Raw genomic sequence first — 15,334 nt, 5'->3', positions numbered from 1 at the left:
TATTATTACTGATACCTATGCTGACCTGCGTAGCAGTGAGTGGGGAGGTAGTTCTCTATCTGCTCTAAATCCCCACTGTGTTTAAGCTAGGATTCCTGCTGTGTGTGCCTGAGGTGTTGTTTTCCTGGAGTGGGAGTTTAGCATGAAGAGGTGTTGGTATTCTGAAGGAAGTGTGTGTAGTGGGTGGGGGGTAGGGGAGAGTGTGAAGCTCTGTGTGTATGGGGTGGGGGGTGTCAAGACCAGAGTGCTTGTGTCTTGATAAAATGCGTGTGTGAGATAAAGGCAGCAGGGCCCCATTTTGTGGATGTATGTAGAGTTTGGGGTACATGTGCATGATCGGGGTTAGGGTCAGGGCCCACTGCGTGTGGGTGGGGAATTAGGGTCCTTGCGTGCAATGGGCCGGGGTCCTTGCGGGTATTGGGGGAGGGTGCCACGGTCGGGGGAGAGAACCAGGGTCAGAGTCTTGGTGTCAGTGGGGAGGTAGGGTCCTTGTGGATGGCGGGGAGGGGGCTAAGGGGGCCGGGGGCCTGGTCCCGGGGAGGGGGGTGGGATTTGGGGTCCACGTGGGTGGCTGGGGAGGGGGCCGGGGTCCTGGCCCTGGTGAGGGGGGGTTAGGGTTCGTGTGGGAGGTGGGGAGGGGCCCGGGGTCCTGGCCCCCGTTAACGGGGGGGGGATTGGGGGTCCATTTGGGCGGCGGAGAAGGGGGCCGGGGGCCTGACCCCAGTGAGGATGGGAAGTTGGGATCCATGTGAGAGGCGGGGGAGCGGACCGGGGGTCTGAATCCCGTGGGGGGGCGGATTAGGGTCCCTGTGGACGGTGGGCAGGGGGGAAGTTGGGGTCCGTATGGGTGGTGGGGGAGGGGGCCGGAGGCCTGGCCACTGTGTATGAATGTGGGGGGGAGTTGGGGTTTGTGGAAAAGGTGGGAGAGGGGGCTGGGGTCCTGACCCCAGTGAGAAGGGGAAGTTGGGGTCCTTGTGAGGGGGAGGAGGGGGCCGGGGGCTGGAGCCCCGTGAAGGGGGAGGGGATTAGGGTCCGTGTGGAGGGGTTGGAATTTGGGGTCCATGTGGGTGGTGGGGGAGGGGGCCTGGGGCCTGACCCCTGGAGGGGCGGGGGAAATTAGGGTCTGTGTGGACGGTGTGTGGTGGGGGAGAGGTTGGGGGTTCATATGGGCGGAGGGGGCTGGGGGCCTGACCCTCGTAGGGGGGAGGGAAGTTGGGGGTCCGTTTGAGGGGGGTTGGGGGCCTGACCCTGGTGTGTGTGTGTGGGGGGGGATTAGGGGCCATGTGGATGGTGGGGAGGGGTTGCAATTTGGGGTCCATGTGGGTGGCGGGGGAGGGGTTGGGGCCCTGAGTCATGTGGGGGGGGGATTAGGGTCCGTGTGAGGGGGTGAGGGGGCGAGGGCCTGACCCCGGTGTGTGTGGGTGTGTGCGGGGGGGAAGTTGGGGTCCGTAGGTGGGGGGAAGGGGTCCTGACCCCTGTGTGTGTGGGAGGGGAGAGTTGGGGTCCGTGTGTGTCTGTATGTGGGAGGGGGCCGGGGCCCTGACCCCTGTGTGATTGGGGAGAAAGGGGAAAGGGTCCTGACCCCTGTGTGTGTTGGGGGGGAGAGTTGGGGTCCGTGTGTGTCTGTATGTGGGAGGGGGCCGGGGGCCTGACCCCTGTGTGTGTGTTGGGGGGGGGGATTTGGGGTTCCGTGTGTGTGTGTGTGTGTGAGGGGTCCGGGGTGGGGACCCCTGTGTGGGGGGCAGTAGGGGTCGGTGGAGGGGGATGGGGTGTGGCCGAGGCCCGGGGGGCATTTTGGGGGTGTGAGTGCGGGGGTCCCGGGGGGAGGCGGTGGGATGGGATGGGGTCCGGGCCCCGGCCCCGTCCCCGTCCCGTCCCGTCCCGCCCCCGGAGCCGCAGCCCCGCCCGCCGCCGCCGCCGCCGCCGCCATGTTGTGGCTCCCGCTGCCGGCGCCGGACACCCGCGCCGCCGGACCCCGGCCGCCCCCCGGCCGGACCCCCGCCCACCGCCACCCCAGACCCGGACCCCCGCCCGACCCCGCCCGACCCCGGTAAGCGCCCCGGGGAACACCGCCCGGGAGGGACCCGCGCCCCGCGCCCCCCTTAGGGCCCTCACCCCGGCCCACGCCCTGACCCCTGACCCCCTGACCCCGGACGGACGGACCCCCCGCCCCCCCCCCCCCCCACGGGAGCCCACAGACCCCCGGACACCGAAGGACCGGCCCGCACGCAGGCCTCTCCACCCCACCTGGGCGGGCAGGCAGACAGACAGACAGACCCCTGGTGTGCACCCCCCGGACACGGACGGACGGACCGGCGGACACGCAGGCCTCTCCACCCAACCCGGGGGCAGACAGACAGACAGACAGATCCCTGATGTCCACTCCCCGGACACGGACGGACGGACCGGCGGACACGCAGGCCTCTCCACTCCTCTTGGGGGGCAGGCAGACAGACCCCTGGTGTCCACTCCCCGGACACGGACGGACCGGCGGACACGCAGGCCTCTCCACTCCTCCTGGGGAGACAGACCGCTAGTGTCCACTCCCCGGACACGGACGGACGGACCGGCGGACACGCAGGCCTCTCCACCCCACTTGGGGGGCAGACGGACAGACCCCTGGTGTCCACCCCCCGGACACGGACGGACAGACGGGCGGACATGCAGGCCTCTCCACTCCTCTTGGGGTGACAGACGGACCGACCCCTGGTGCCCGCCCCCCGGACACGGACGGACAGACGGGCGGACATGCAGGCCTCTTCACTCCTCTTGGGGTGACAGACAGACAGACCCCTGGTGCCCGCCCCCAAGGGACCGGACAGACGGACAGACACGCTGCCTTCCCCACCCACGGACCGATAGAGACAGAGGCCAGCCGCTGCCCGCCACCGGGAGATAGACCCGCCGCCTTCCTCCCCCACTCCTAAGCGCCCTCCCGGGAGACTGACATTCCCTCCTCCCTCCTCACACCCAGCACATGACCCTCCGCCCTGCTAGGCGCCATCCCCGGCCCCAGCTGCCCGCTCCATCTCCTCTTGCCCCTTCCCCCCCCCGCAGCCTTCCCCTCCCCGACCTGCCACATGCCCCTGGGCTAAACTTGAGGTGGGCAGATTGGGGCTTCAGCCCAGGGCATGGGGGAAGCCACTCTCGGGCCCTCCTATTAGGCCCTTCCCGGTTCAGCAGGGATGGGGGGGCAGGGAAGAGGGGGGTCTGTGCCAGTCTGGCAAGATCTTGGTAGGAGGAGGGCGTGGGGGTGGGTAGGGCAAGACTCCACGGGAAAGGGTGGTCCGTGCCCACCTGGGGTGACCCTGGAGAGAGGAGATGAGCTGCGCTAGCAGGGTGGGAGCTGGTAAGTTTGGCCTAACCCTGGATCCTCCATGGGGAGGACCCCAGGACAGGTGAGGCCTTCTCAGGAGGCTGGACGGCGCCCGGGCGCCCCGGGATGCCGACGGCCCCTGCCCCTCTCCCACCCTACACAGCTGACCTCCAGGGTCCCCGCACCCCCCGGCGTTGACAGCTCAGCTCGGGGTGCCCGGTGGTTTCTTCCTTTGGGACCAGCTTAGACTGTGAACCCTTGTGGGATAGGGCCTGTGCCCGATCTGATTATCTGGTGACTACTTAGTACAGTGCTCATCACGTAGTTTGCACCTAACAAATACCATTATTATTACCGTTATTGATGTTATTGTTTTCTTTTCCCTCTAGCACCGCTGGGGAGGGGAGCCGGGTGGAGGAGAGGCTGCGCGGCCCCCGCCCCCTCTATGGTTACAGTGTGCCAAACGCTGTATTAAACGCTGGGATAGGTACAAGATGCAGGTTGGACACGGACTCTGTCCCACAGGGGGCTCAGAGTCTAAACTGGTGGGAGGAAGATTGAATCCCCATTTGATAAAAGAGGTAACTGAGGCCCAGGTCCAGGGTCACATGGCAGGGAAGTGGCGGAGCCTACTGAGAGCTCACCTCCTCCAGGAGGCCTTCCCAGACTGAGCCCCCCCTTTCCCTCCGCTCCCCCAGCCCGCTCTTCCCCCTTCCCCTCCCCTTAGCACTGTGCTCATTTGTATATATTATTTATTACCCTATTCATTTTGTTAATGAGGTGTATATCTCCTTGATTTTATTTATCTTGACGATGTTGTCTTTTGTTTCGTTCTGTTTTGCTCTGCTGTCCGTCTCCCCCGTTTAGACTGTGAGCCCTTCATTGGGTGGGGATGGTCTCTATCTGTTGCCGAATTGTCCATTCCACGCGCTTAGGACAGTGCTCTGCACATAGCGCTCAGTAAATACTATTGATCGAATGACTGATTAGAACCCAGGTCCTCTGACTTGGGCCTGGGCTCTTTTGCCATTTCAGTTGGGTGATGGAGCTGCACCACCCGCCTTGGCTGGTCGTTCCCCTGACCTGGTCACTTCACCTTCCCCTGCAAGATGGCGGTGGGCACACCAGGGCGGGGGTGAGGGTGGCTCTGTGCTGGGCAGCACCTGGGAGTCAGCACACCTTTCAGGGGTGACCGGGCAGAGGGAGATGGTTTGGGGAAAACTGAGGCCTCCAGGAGTGGGGGCTCAAGAACCACTGGGCCTTTGGGCTTTGGGAGTTTGACTTTCAGCTGGGCCGGGGGCTGGGTTTGGGGAAGCTGAGGCTGAGTGTCGGAGGACCTAGGGGGTTGTGGGGGTGTCTAGAATTTTGGAAAGTGGCCGGGCCGCCGGCTGGTCACCCGGCTGGGATTGGCAGGAGGGCGGCACCGGGTGGGGCGTCCCGGGATTGGGCAGAAGGTTTTGACCCAGAGGTTCCTGCGGGGCTGAGTGGCGTTGGGGTGGGTGATTGCGCTTTTGACAGGAGGGAGGGAGGGGTTTGGAATCGCTGCCTTGGCATCGGCCGGGCACCCTCTGTGACTCGGGGCCCGGGTGGTCCGGGGCAGAGGGGCTCGGCCCCGGCCGAGCGGTTGGGCTCTTCGGGGGCCGATAGGCATTTGCGGATCGGGAGGCTGGGGCCGGGGGGCGGCTGCCGGGGCTAGCGGGCGTGTGGAGGGGTGGGAGCTCCACCCGGACCGTCCGGGGGCGTCGTTCGGCCTGCAGCGGTGCCAGTCTGGTGCCAGGACCCTCCCCGGACACCCCCGTCTACGGCCGAGCGTGCTCGGACCCTGGAGTTCAGGGCTGAACCTCCGAGCCCACGCGAGGCCCGGAGTGGGCCCGGCAGTGGAGGTGAGAGGGCGGGAAGGGGGCAGGATCCTGCCGGGCCCAGCCCGAGTCCTTGTGGGTCCCGGCCTCTTGGAAGGGGAAGCGGGTGAAGCAGAACCGGGCCCGGGCCCTTCCCGGGGCCGAGACCTTACGGCGGCCGCGGGGTTTGGCGTCTCGGGTGCCGCCGGGCCATCCCTTTAAGGGGCAGGCGGACAGAGGTTCCAAGTTCAAACCAGGGTTTAAAGTTCAATCCCCGGTTTGTACAGACTCGGAAGGTTCCTGGGATGAATCCCTGCATGGGAGAGGGAGAGTTGGGCACCCCGGACCCGAAGTGGGGGTGGCCTGTCCTTCCTCCGCCGCTCCTCCCACTCTTCTCTTCAGCCTGTGGGACCCTCTCATCCCCCGCTCTGGGGCTCAGGCCTCCTCCAGGGGGCCGGGAAGCCCACGGGGGCTGCCCAGGCCGGGGACCGGCAGAAGGAGGGCACCTCTCGTTGCCCTTGGATCTGCGCCCGCCCCCCAATTTCAGGACTGGCGACTGCGCTCCTCCCCGGCCCACCCCCCAGAGTCCCCCAAGTCTGCCTGCTCCTTTCCCAGATTCGGTTGGGTGGTGGAGCACGGGCCTGGGAGGCAGAAGGTCATAAGTTCTAATCCCGGCTCCGCCACTCATCTCTTGTGTGGCCTTGGGCAGGTCACTTCACCGGGCCTCGGTTACCTCATCCGTAAAATGGAGATCGAGTCCTTGAGCCCCACTTGGGACGGGGACCGTGTCCAACCTGTTCGCCTGTATCCACCCCAGCGCTTATTACAGTGCCCGGCGCAGAGTAAGCGCTTCACAGATACCACAGTTATTATTATGGGCCCTGGGCTTCGGGTGTTGCCGTTGCCACGGCCGAGGGGGAGACCCGGCCTCGCCCGACGAGGGGTGACGGGGGATCCCCGGGCCCCGAGGGACCAACTGGCCAGAAGGTCCTCCGCCTGTGGGGGTCTGGGCCTGCCGGGGTCCCGCAGCCCAGTCTTCCCTGGGCCCCGAGGGGCCCCGAGCTGCGGACGTGCAGGCCTTATCGTTGGCCAGTTCATTTCTGCCTTTAACGGATCTCTTCGGGCAAACCCTGAGCCCCACAGCCCCTCCTGGCACGGGGGAAATCTCCTCCTCTGAGGATGGGGAAGTGAGAGGGGGGCGGGGCAGGCCCCGCCAGAGCAAGCAGACAGACGGGGACTGTAGCCCGTTGGAGTTAGCGGTTTTCCTTTGCCTGCCCGGGGAGGCTCAGCCCGCGGGGCCGGGGTGGGCCGGGGATCGACGCCCCGGCTGGGCCTCACTCCGGGCCCCCTTCAGGGCGTGGGCCGGGACCGGAGGCGTCCGGTGTCCGAGACGACCGGACGGTGGCCGAGGGAGGGGCCCCAGGTTGGGTGAGGCGACGCCGTCCCCCCCCCCCCAACCCCGGCTTCTCTGCTGTAACCAGTTGAACGGATGATACCAACCAGTCAGTCAGTGGTACTTATCGAGCACTTCCTGTGTGCAGATCACTGTACCGAGCGGTTAGGACCGTACGAGACAAAAGGCTAGGTCGCTTTAGACGATCTTTGCCTGCAAGAAGCTTACAGACTAGATGGGGTGACAGACATTAAGATAAATTACAGATGGATCCGTCCATAAACGCTGCAGGGCTGGGGGAGGGGTGACTGTCAGTGCTTAAGGAGAACAGACCTAGGAAACGATTTGGATGCCTAGTTTCCTGCCCTCACACTCCTCCACTCCAGCTGCTGTCGCCAACTCCTCCTCCTCTTCCCCCCTCCTCCTCCCTCTCTTCCCCATCCCCTCTCCTCCTCCTCTTTCTCCTTTGTTCCTCCTCCTCCTCCAGCTTAAGGGGATCCACAACCTTTCCGTTCTCCTTCCCGGACCTGGCACTGACTCCCATCAGGGCAAGGACGCAGGAGAAATGATTCCAGCTTCATTACGTGCCAAAAATGAAAATGGCACTGACCTTGTGCCAAAGACTGCGCTTAGTACAGTGCTCTGCACACAGTGAGCGCTCAATGAATACAATTGAATGAATGACCCTGGGATAGAGCAAAGAGTGTCACATAGAGGCAGTAGGAATTTTGATATTTGTTACTGCCCTAAGAGCTGGGATAGATAGAAGATAATCAGGCTGGACACAGTCACTAGTCCACACGGGGCCCGCAGTGTAAGAGGCTGGGAGAGCAGGCATTTTATTCCCGTTTTACAGAGGAGCAAATGGAGGCCCGGAGAAGTTAAGTGACCGCCTCCGGTCACGCAGGAGACGAGCGCTGGGGCTGGGACTTGAGCCGTGGTCTCCCGACTAGGCTGTAGACCCTAGACCGTAAACTCCTTGTGAGCAGGGAGTATGTTCTTTTGTACTCTCCCAAGTGCTTAGTACAGTGCTCTGCACACAGGAAGCGCTGGATAAATACGTTTGACTGGCTGACTGATGCCCAGGCGCGTTCTCTCGGGCCACACCTTCCCAGCTCGCTGCTCAGAGTGAGACCGGGGATTGGCTGCGGGATTCCTCCTGCCCTCCCTGTCCCTCCCGACTGCAGGGAGTGGTTCTTGGGGGGACGGGGGGGTCCCCAGGCTGGCGACTGGGCCCCAACTGGAACCCAGGTGCGGTCACCCGATCGTCCCGGGCAGGCCAAGTCCTCACACTCTGGCACCGGGAGCAGCAGTGAGGTCCAGTGGAAAGAGCCTGGGCCTGGGCGCCAGGAGACCTGGGTTCTAATCAATAAGTTGAACAGCGGTATCGATTATGTACTGCATTTCACTCAGTGAGATTGATTTATTTATGGTATTTGTTAAGCACTTACTAAGTGCCAAGCACTGTACTAAGTTCTGGGGTGATACAAGCTAATCAGATTGGACAGAGTCCCACGCGAGGCTTCTAGTCTTAATCCCCGTTTTCCAGATGAGGACACCGAGGCACAGAGAGGTCAAGTGCCTTGCTCAAGGCCACACAGCAGACGAGTGGCGGAGCCGGGTTTAGAACCCAGGTCCTTCTGACACGTAGGCCCCTGTTCCAGCCACTATTTATGGAGTGCTTACGGTGAGTAGAGCCACCGTGCAATATCGTAGAGTCCGGTCTACGGGATCCCTGCCCTCAAGGAATTTACAATCTAGTGGGGGAGGCGGATATTAAAATAAATTACAGATAAGGTCTGCTGGGTGACCTTGGGCAAGTGACTTCACTGCTCTGTGCCTCAGTTTTCTCATCAGTAAAATGGAATTACCCGTTCTCCCTCCCTCTTAGACCGTGAGTCCCATGTGGGCCAGGGACTGTGTCCAACCCGATTATCTTGTGTGCACCCCAGTGCTTAGCGCGGTAGGAAATGGCACAGTTATTATTATTGCCCTGAGGCCCCTGGGCGGGAGTGGCTCTCTGTTGACCTGGAAGGGCACGGACGGGGTGTGCAGGCTGTCCAGGAGCTCTGGAGGCACGTGGCCGTGGGTGAGGGCGAGAGAGAGAGTTCACTCTGTAGTATTCACGGGTGGTGACAGGTCGACGTCCCCGCCAGGAGCCGCTCAGCCCCCAGGGCTGGCTGTGTGAGGCGTGGGTGGGCCACCCCCTCAGGACCCCCTGCTTCCCTCTCCGGGCACCTCCTCTGCCCAGCGGGCCCCATCCTCTCTGGCCGGTGGAGCGGCCTGGGATCCCTCCCGTTCTCTGCCCAGCTCACGGCACCCGCGGAGGCCGGGGTGGGGGGGAGGTGTGCCCCACCGGGCCGCGCAAGGACGTGTGACCAGGACAGGATGCCCTGCGGCCCGTCGTCCCGGCCCCTCGGCCAGCTGGGGGCCGCTGGGGGCCGGAGCCTCGCCTAGCCGGGCTCTGGCCTCTGAGCGCGGGGGCCGGGCGAAAGCCCACAAAATCCGCAAGCCCTTAAAATCTTCGTGTGTGATGCCCGCGAACAATAGCCCAATTATTACCAATTAGGACTCTTAATTATCCTCCTAAGCCCTCCTGGCCCTGCACTTTTCCTCCGGTTGATCCGCTGCTCCGCCGCCTCTTCCTCCGCTTCCCACACTCACTCATCTTTGGGGGCTGGCTCTCTTTGGACCACCCCAGAACTCGCCAGCCCGCTCCCGGCCCCCACCACCCACCCCACGCCCCTCAGGGTGGGACCCAATCCGGGGCCACCCCTCGGGCCGGGGCCTTACAGGTAGCTTGCAGAAACGCCACCTGGCTTCGCCAGCTTTCTCGGAAACAGACGCGGGTTAAAGCGACACGGCCTTGGTTGTCGTTTTCCGGCTCCGAGTTTTATCTGAACCCGCCGCGTTCCCTTGGAGTTTTAGGGCGGACTGGGGCCGGGAGGCGGCCAGCTCCCGTCCAAAGGGGGATCTGCATTGGCAGATTTAGCCGGGACCCCGAGGGGACTCTCTCAAGAGGGAGGCAGGCGTGTGAGTGGTCTTGGGGGCCGAAGCCACTCTCTCTGTCTCCTTCCGCTCGTTGGGAGCAATGCCTGGAACTTCTCCGGGTGGATTGTCCCCCCCCCCCTTCCGTACACTCCCATGCCAACTCCAACTCCCTGGGAATTGGAGACGCCGCTTAGCCTTGTAGAAAGCAGCGTGGCCTATCAATCGTCAATCAGTCGAATTTATTGAGTGATCACTATGCGCAGAGCGCTGTCCTGAGCGCTTGGGTGAGCACAACCGAATTTATGGACACATTCCCCGCCCCAGACGAGCTTACAAGTCTAGAGGGGGAAACAGACGTTAATATGAATAAATAAAAGAGCCTGGGACCTGGGTGTCTGACGATCTGGGTTCTATTTCTGGCTCTGCCAGTTGCTTGCTGTGTGACCTTGGGCAAGTTCCTTAACTTCTCTGGGCTTCAGTTTCTTCCAACTGTAAAATGGGGATTCAATACCTGCTTTCTCCCTCCTTAGACTGAGAGCCCCATGCAGGACAGGGACTGTGTCCTTGCTAACTTGTATCTACTCTAGTGCTTCCAACAGTGTTTGACACATAGTAACAGATACCATTTTTTTAAAAAAAGAGAGAGAGCAGGGACCTGGGAATCAGAGAACCTGGGTTCTAATCCCAGCTCCGCATCTTGCGTGCTGTGTGACCTTGGTCAAGTGACTTCATTCAGTAGTATTTATTGAGCGCTTACTATGTGCAGAGCACTATACTAAGCACTTGGAATGTACAAATCGGCAACAGATAGAGACAGTCCCTGCCCATTGACGGGCTTACAGTCTAATCGGGGGAGACGGACAGACCAAAACAATAGGAATAGCTTCCTCATCTATGAAATGGGGATTCAGTACCTGTTCTCCCTCCTCCGTAGATCGTGAGCCCCACGTGGGACGGGGATTGTGTCCCACCTGGTTTTCTTGCGTCTGCCCCGGTGCGCTCAGCTCGGTGCTTGGCACATGCTAAACGCTGGATAAATACCACTTGAGCAATCCCATCAGAGTCACTTATGGGCCCTACTCAACATCAAAAGGTCCAGACGGGATCACGGGCCACAAAATCTTGGATCCAAGTCAGTCTCCCGGCATGGAAGCTATGCTCACCTCGACACAGCTGCGCCGGGTAGGATATGTGAGAAGGTTGGGCGGCGGCAGGAGACCCAGACAGCTGCGGAGTGGAGAGGTGAAACGGGGAAACCGAAAGCCAGGAGGGCAGAGGAAAGGCTTTAAGGACAAGGACAGACGGATGCCCCGGCCCTATGGAGAGCTGGGAGCCTGTTGCCCGGGAGAGATGGGCCTGGCGCACTGCGCCCGGGCGGGATCGGCCGTTTGAGCCGAAGCTCTGACGGGCCCTGGAAACCAGGAGGCCAGAGGGAACCTAGCACTGGCAACGGCCAACCGGACGGTCCGGCCACACGAGTCACCCGGGGGTGTCGTCTAAGAGAACGGAAGACAACTTCGCGTGCGTGTGCACGCTCAAGGCCTATTCCAAACCCCGTGTACGCAGACTGAGGAATAATACTGATCGACTGGTTGACTGATAGGAGCCAGACCTCGGCCATTCCGCTGGGCCCAAGGCACCTGGCTCTCCCTAGGTTGTAGCCGGGAAACTGTTCGACTTTATTTAATGGCATCTGTTAAGTGCTTAATGTGTGCTGGGCACCGTATTAAGCGCTGGGGTAGATGCAAGCTAATCAGGTTGGACGCAGTCCGTGACCCACGTGGGGCTCACGGTATCAATCCCCATTTTACAGATGAGGTCGCTGGAGACCAGAGAGGTGAAACGGCTTATCCAAAATCACACAGCGGTCAAGGAGCGGAGAGCCAGGATTAGAACCCGGGTCCGTCTGACTCCGGGCTCCGTCCGTTAAGCCGCGCCGGTCCCTCGCCGTCTCCGCGGGTCTCCTTGCGAGACCCTCAGGCCTCAACCCGGGGGTTCGGCTCTGGACCGGGGCATCCATCCCGGGGGGGCCGAGGTTCCGTCGGACGGGGTCTTGGGCGGCGACCGACCCCCGTATCGAGGCCCCGAGGCTGGGCCGGGAGTCACCCGAGGGGGCTGGGTCCAAAGGCCGGGGTTCCCGGCTCGGTTTCTGCAGCGAGGGGGCTGGGGAGCCGGACGTCTAGCTGGGCCCAAGATGGGCCCCAGCCACACCGTCAAATTGCGGCCAACGGCCGTGCGCGTCTTCTCGCTCCCCTCCCCGGCACCGTGACCACACTGCCCGTTGTGGCCGAGTAACGCCACCTGTGTGTTCTCGCCGCCTTCCCCGGCACCATTGGTGGAACGTGCGCACACCCCAAGTAACCGCCCCGAATCAGCTGGCCGAGGGGCCTCGGGCACATCCCTCTGCCCCGCCCGGCCCGTCCCCGGCCTGCCGAGCCCGGTGTTTCAGCACCCGATGGGTTGAGCGGGGCCTTAGGTACCCGAGGTGGCGGGCGCGTTGGTCCGTGAGCTCACAATGTTGGTATTTGGTAAGCGCTTCCTCTGTGCAGAGCAATAATAATAATAATAATGTTGGTATTTGTTAAGCGCTTACTATGTGCCGAGCACTGTTCTAAGCGCTGGGGTAGACACAGGGGAATCAGGTTGTCCCACGTGGGGCTCACAGTCTTAATCCCCATTTTACAGATGAGGTAACTGAGGCACCGAGAAGTTAAGTGACTTGCCCAAAGTCACACAGCTGACAAGTGGTAGAGCCGGGGTTCGAACCCATGACCTCTGACTCCAAAGCCCATGCTCTTTCCAGTGAGCCACGCTGCTTCTCGTTCTAAGCGCTGGGGTAGATACGGGGTAATCGGATTGTCCCACATGAGGCTCATAGTCTTAATCCCCATTTGGCAGATGAGGTAACTGAGGCCCAGAGAAGTGAAGTGACTTGCCCCCAGTCCCCCAGCTGACGAGCGGCAGAGCCGGGATTCGAACGCATGACCTCTGACTCCCAAGCCCGGGCTCTTTCCACTTAGCCGTGAGGTCTTCGAAAGGGTCAGTTGTGGGCCTTTGAAGCTCCCCCTCGGTCCACTCCCCCGGCCCCCTGAGGCCCTCTGCCTCTCACACCTCCCCTCCCTCGCTTCCTCTGTGCTCGGTCATCTCTGCCCGCCCCGTCTCCCTGCTCCCTTTGACCCCTCTCTGACCCTCCTGACCCCCTCCCCTCCGCGGGCCCCGTGGCAAGACAGATGAAATGAGAAGCAGCTTGGTCTAGCGGCAAGAGCACGGGCTTGGGAGGCAGAGGTCGTGAGTTCTAATCCCAGACTCCGCCACTTTCATTCATTCATTCGATCGTATTTATTGAGCGCTTACTGTGTGCAGAGCACTGGACTAAGTGCTTGGAAAGATAGAGACAATCCCTACCCAACAGCGGGCTCACTTATCTCCCGAGTGACCTTGGGCAAGTCACTTCAGTTCTCCGTGCCTCAGTTACCTCATTTGTAAAATGGGGATTGAGACTGTGACCCCCCCAGGTGGACTGTGTCCAACCTGATTTCCTTATATCTACCTCAGTGCTTGGAAGAGCATAGTAAACGCTTAATAAACCCAATTAGTAGTAGTATTATTAAATGGATGGAGAGAACCGTGATTAGACTGTAAGCCCGTCAAAGGGCAGGGACCGTCTCTGTTACCGATTTGTCCATTCCAAGCGCTTAGTACAGTGCTCTGCACATAGTAAGTGCTCAATAAATACTATTGAATGAATGCACCATGCTTTGAGCTCTGACTCAATCGTATTTACTGAGTGCTTACAGTGTGTAGAGCACTATAATAGTAATGATGGTATTTGTTCAGCGCTTACTATGTGCCAAGCACCGTTCTAAACCCTGGGGGAGATACAAGGTAATCGGATTGTCCCACGTGGGGCTCACAGTCTTAATCCCCTTTTTAGAGATGCGGGAACTGAGGCACAGGGAAGTTAAGTGACTTGCCCAAGGTCACCCAGCACTGTACTAAGCACTTGGTACAGTATACCAAACACATTCCCCTCCCACAACGAGCGAACGGTCTAGGGGACTCCCGGCCCCGCCATCGGCGCCGGCTCCTCCTTCGGCTCCCCGGGCGATACGCGACGGTGGGAAGTCCGAAAACCGGTGTGCCCTTCCAACTGCAGACCCGTTCGTCTCTGGGATGGGAGTCCTGGGCGGCCGGGCCGTCGGTGGGGGGTCCCGGGTCTGGCCGGAGTTGGCCGCCGTCCGTCGGTCTGTCTCCACTCCCCCCCCCCCCCACCTAAAGGTCTTGTGCTTTCCTCTCGGTCTCCGTAGGTGGTGTGCCTAAACCAGACTATGTGCCCACAGAGAAGCTCTCGCTCCATCTTCAGCCCCCCTCGCACAGCGATGCTCACCGCCCCCTTTCAGCTCCGGGAACTTCACTAAGGTAAGGTGCCAGCGGGGCTCCCGGGAGATCCGCGCTCCCCCCGCCCCACCCTGTGCCCCCCGTCCTTCCACCGCTCGCGGCCGCGGACCCGGGCCTAACCTGGGCCCGATCAGTGGCCGGGGCGCGTGGGTGAGGATGGCGGGACTCTCCCAACTTCCCCTCCCTTGCCCGGCTGTCCGTTCTGGAGTCTTCCGTCAGCCAGTCGTATTGAGCGCTTGCCTTGTGCAGAACACTGACCTGAGTGGTTGGGAGAGTACACTTTAACGATATAGCAGACGCATTCCCCGCCCACCCCAAACTGCCACGCTTCTAAATGAAAAGTTGTCATCCCTGATCAGGAGGGTGACAGACACATGCTGCTAAAACTCCCCTCTGCCGGTCAAGCAGTCAGTGGCATGTGTTGAGCACTTATTGTGTGCAGAGCACTCTGCTCAGCACGCGGGAGAATATAATACCACAGAATTGGTAGACACATTCCCTGCCCACAAGGAGCTCGTAGTCTGGGGGTTAGTGCCTTCTCCACCCCTGCCCTCTCAGCCTCTGTGATGGGTGGGGACAGATGGTTTGGGCTGCCCCGGGGGGTGAAGATCTAATCTTCGGGTCCTCCCACCCCCGGACGTCCTGGTTTTCTTCCTGGCAAACCGCAGGAAGTCTGGGGCGGGTTTGGGTGGGATCTGTGTGTCCCGCTCCCGGGGATTGGCGGGAGCCGCGTGTCCCGCTCCCGGAGTTCGGTGGGAGCTGCGTGTCCCGCTCCCGGTGTTCGGTGGAAGCCGTGTGTCCCGTTGCCCGGGTTTGGTGGGAGCCGCGTGTCCCGCTTCTGGGGTTCGGCGGGAGTTGAGTATCCCACTTCCGGGGGCCGGTGGGAGCCGTGTGTCCCGCTTCCGGATTTTGGTGGGAGCTCGGGGTTCCACTAAGGGAAGGAGACCAAGCCGGTGAAGATGTAAAACCGGCTCGCTCTCTAGGGCCTGCCCGGGATGGGCTTCCTGCCTCCTGGTGCACCTTCCCCCTCAAGCCTTTCCACTCTCGTCCCCCGTCACCCCCTGCGCCCATCCCCACCCCAGGCCAGCGGTCCCCTGACCCGGCCAGCACAATCCCGCCTCTTCCCTTCCCCGCTTCAGTGAGTCCTCCCGCTCCCCCAGCCGCTCCGATGTTTCTATGTCAAAGCCGAGGGTTTGAAAGCCTCACCTCCTGCCCAGAGGGAGCGGCCAAGAAGGGTGAGGGGGGTCTGCGTACCCGTCAGGGGGAGGGGGGGATCGTGCCCACCCTGTGGGTAATTTGTAGAATAATTGATAGCGATTTCTGGCAATTAAATAGCAAATGGTTCGGTTCCTTGGCATCTCGTTGGTGTGGTGAAACAGTTAATTAGCAATATAATTG

The 15,334-nt window shown here is 61.5% G+C and overlaps 1 protein-coding gene across 1 annotated transcript in view; it reads left to right on the top strand.

The window, feature by feature from the left end:
• The first annotated feature begins 2,021 nt into the window (after window positions 1–2,021).
• The window catches only part of ZNF592 (zinc finger protein 592), a 29,702-nt gene continuing 16,389 nt past the window's right edge, over window positions 2,022–15,334 (top strand). The window contains 2 exon segments of the mRNA XM_039912873.1: window positions 2,022–2,050; window positions 13,846–13,957. The gene's annotated coding sequence lies outside the window, so the exon portion shown is untranslated.

Source organism: Ornithorhynchus anatinus, chromosome 8, assembly GCF_004115215.2.
Source record: "Ornithorhynchus anatinus isolate Pmale09 chromosome 8, mOrnAna1.pri.v4, whole genome shotgun sequence".
Taxonomy (NCBI): Eukaryota; Metazoa; Chordata; class Mammalia; order Monotremata; family Ornithorhynchidae; genus Ornithorhynchus; species Ornithorhynchus anatinus.
Note: the sequence above shows the minus strand (reverse complement) of the source record. Positions and strands in the feature narration are given on the sequence as shown.